The following is a 4,065-nucleotide window of genomic DNA, read 5'->3' as shown; positions in this document are numbered from 1 at the left end:
CCCAAAATACCTATTGATGAATTGAATTTTGCCCCTACCAGCATGGTGAACACTTTCTACACTTCGTGTGTCTGGCTTTAAAATTGCGTGCGATACACTTAAATGTTTGATTCAATATTTCAAGTCGAGTGTATGTTGTGCTTTCGTCATGGCTGTGTAATTTCTATTTCATGCTCAGAAGATTCAGCGTTTTTCAAGAGACGGGAAACAGTGCAGAAGTATGTTGGGTAGGATCCAGTGTACCTGTTCTTGGAAGAAGACTTCATCTAACATCCAGTTAAGCACCAACACATGATCTTCGAGTAGTTTTAACAAGGTCCTCTCTACCGTGAGCATTTGACACAGATCTGTTGTTAAATTTTTCCCTCTTCCTCCCACCAGTACCAGACTTCCTATAAAATGTCATGGACAGCGAGGACCACATTGCTCACATACAGGTTCCTATGAAGGGAGGGCACGCGTAATTTTAAATTTTATATGAATTCTGTCCTATTAAGTAAAAATATTTTAAAACATTTTATTTGCTCAATAATAATCCCACTTTTAGAAATTAAATTATAATTAATTACTTCAAAATTTTTGTCGGGTGGGGCGTTCCTCGTTTTAAACCTGTTGGTATGCCACTCGATGGTCGTACTTATGCTTGAAAACGGCCGTGTGCTTGACATACTTGCTCTAAGTAACCTAAGGAATAAAAAAATATTCTTTCTTATATCTACAGTTACTGATGTGAATCCAGCTATCAATAACTGAAACGGAGCAAAAAATAGCAGCAAATATATATAATTATCGAAACAGGAAGAACATTAATTAATACAGTATAGAAAATATAATTATCTTTCAGACATAATTAACTTTCAAACATATCCATATTTCACACACACACCCTTGCTGTTCAGTAAAACATACTTTCAAATCCAAAATTTTTATAAAAGTTGTGAGAAACGGAAACCAAACACTTTGGGAGTTGGTTTGTCCTCGTGTGGATTTATAAACCAGAGAGAATAATTACAGAATAGATCATAAAAAACAGAAGTTGTTGACAACTACAATCCCTTTTTCTCCTCCCTTTCTCTTATTCACACACTCTCTCTCTTTCTCTTTCTTTCTCACTTTCTCTTTAACTCTCTCTATCTCTCTGTTACACTCACATATATGTGCAGCAGTAATTGGAGACGAACCGTTAGGTAGCTGGTCAGACATCACGATCGAACGACAGTAGCCTCACGAGCTCAGTCTACTAAACAACCAATCAGCGTGATTCAATCTTCTAAAGCCTTCTTCTGCTCTATAAAACAGCTGTTTTAAAGGTAACTGCAGAATGTTGAGGCAGCAGCGCGTTGTGTCTCCATTCTCACCACATCCAACCATTTAAGACGAATGGGCGATAATAGAAAGAAATTTTTGTCGCCACGAATATAGCGCAATTATTTTCCAGTTGTGATGGGCAAACAAGACCATGGATTGTCGTAAACTCCAAGCAGCATGTCTCTCCGACTATGTAATTATTTCCGCTAGTTTTTGTCTACCGTATCCGACGGAGTGAGAGTTAGTTTTGTGTGTGTCTGTGTGTGTGTGTGTGTATGTGTGTGTGTATGTGTGTGTGTGTGTGTAAGCGTATGGCTTAATGGGTGATAACAATATACGTCCATACGTATATATGAGCATATGTATGTGTGTGTATGTTTGTGTATATCCGCGCGTGTATATATATCTATGTATGTATATGCATGGATATCATTATTCAGTTTATTTCAAGCTTTCAAGAACCGGTTTCCAACTAGATGCAAGGCTCTTTCTTTGGAATTTCAATATCAGCAACAGGGTATTTTTGTTTGTTTGTTTTTATGTATGTATGTATGTCTGATTTTTATGTTTTATGTATGTATTCTCATGCATATAGTTACAAATCTAGACATGCTCATACATATTTAAATGATAAACTTCTGGAAAGTTTTACAGATTTTTACAGTTTCAGCGATGGATTGGATGTGTAGTTTTCAAATTAGCTTTCTCCTTTCTAGTTTTGAGAAGCCTAATTTCTTAAGATAGGTATTTAGGCAGTGTGTTACATATCCTAGGGGCCCAATAATTACAGGTATAAACCTGAACTTGTAATCTGGACAGAGTAACTGCAGATTTCTCAATAGTTCAGCGCAGGTGTTCTCTTTTTCACTAATCTTCAGCTTTATATCAACATCCACTGGGGTACGTATGTATGCAGGGGCAGATTGAGCCGTCGGTCATTCGGGGACTGCCTGACGGCCCGGAGCTCTGACGGGCCCGCACTCTGCATGTTAATTCTACTAAAACACACATTCAAAGGGGTCCGGTAAACAGTTATGCCCGAGGGCCCTTGATACTCTAAGTCCGGCACTGTATGTATGTATGTATGTATGTATGTATGTATGTATGTATGTATGTATGTATGTATGTATGCATGCATGTATGTATGTATGTATGTATGTATGTATGTATGTATGTATGTATGTATTATGTATGTATGTATGTATGTATGTATGTATGTATGTATGTATGTATGTATGGAAGAGAGTGTAATTCGGCAGGAGGACTTACACGACATGCAAAGGTACATGAAGCCCAGTTACAACTACTGCCGGTAAAGGTTTCAGCTGCCAATTCTGTACAAGACATTGTAGATCTTTAGCTGGGCTAAGAAGTCACATTCGATCACAGCACCAATAACAGTTAAGCTTCGTGCAATGGCCATACTCTATAACGAGGGGCAGCCATCATGTTTGCATGCAAGTGTGTATGTGTGTGTGTATGTGTGTGCTGTGTATAATGTAATCAATGTTTGAATATAGACGGTGAGGAGGGGGTGTGGGTGTGGTGTGGTGTTTTGAGCAAGAAGTCGACAATCGGTGATGTTTTACCAAAGGCTAAACGTTAATGGTTTTATCATCGTCTGAAGCCAAGAAATGATCGCCTGCAATGCGTTTTCTTCCAAACCAATAAATACAACCCCCCACCACCACCACCACCGAGACCTGGTTATAAACAATATTATTTGCACTCTAACTCATTCTATCACTAATTCTACACACCTTATCAGAGCTTTCTAAATTTATTGCTGCTAGGTATATATATACTCTGCTTTGTGCTGCTGATGTAGTGGTTGATGAATATGATGATGATGATGATGATGATGATGATGATGGTGGTGGTTGTGGTGGTGGTGGCGGGGTGTTGGAGAAAAAGTAGAGAAGTCGATAATCATGTTTCTTCTTCTTCTTCGATACCACTTCTTCTTCTTCTTCTTCTTCTTTTCTTCTTCTTCTTCTTTTCTTCTTCTTCTTCTCTTCTCTTCTTCTTCTTCTTCTTCTTTTCTCTTCTTCTTCTTCTTCTTCTTCTCTTCTCTTCTTCTTCTTCTCTTCTCTTCTTCTTCTTCTTCTTCTCTCTTCTTCTTCTCTCTTCTTCTTCTTCTCTCTTCTTCTTCTTCTTCTTCTCTTCTTCTTCTTTTCTTCTTCTTCTTTTCTCTTCTTCTTCTTCTTCTTTTCTTCTCTCTTCGATTTCAGTTGTTCCTTCAACTGAATCCCTCCTTATCGGAATAGCATGTAGTTGGCTGAGTATTCCGCAGCCAAGTGTACCATTAGCGTTATTCCGAAAGAGAGTCAGTGGGACATAGTGTGTGAGCGGGTTTGACTTGTAAATTACTGGTACAAACCATACAAGCTTCCTCGCAGTTTCCCTATAATCAGTTTCACACAACGTTTGGGCCTCTACACGTTGATGGTGAAAACACTTGCCCAAGATTGCACCCATTGGGCTCGAACTTATGACTTCGAGATGGTAAGTACATAATATGCCCTCTGTTAACAAGTGAAGTTTTTTTTTTGTTTTGGATGTTTTATCATTAATTTAAATATTAAGGCGGCGAGCTGGCAGAAACGTTAGCACGCCGGACGGTTGACTTTGCCTTTCATCCTTTCGGGGTCGATAAATTAAGTACCAGTTACGCACTGGGGTCGATATAATCAACTTAATCCGTTTGTCTGTCCTTGTTTGTCCTCTCTGTGTTTAGCACCTTGTGGGTAGTAAAGA

Source organism: Octopus sinensis, linkage group LG3 (assembly GCF_006345805.1).
Source record: "Octopus sinensis linkage group LG3, ASM634580v1, whole genome shotgun sequence".
Lineage (NCBI taxonomy): Eukaryota > Metazoa > Mollusca > Cephalopoda > Octopoda > Octopodidae > Octopus > Octopus sinensis.
The sequence above is the reverse complement of the archived record's forward strand: the minus strand, read 5'-3'. Positions refer to the sequence as shown.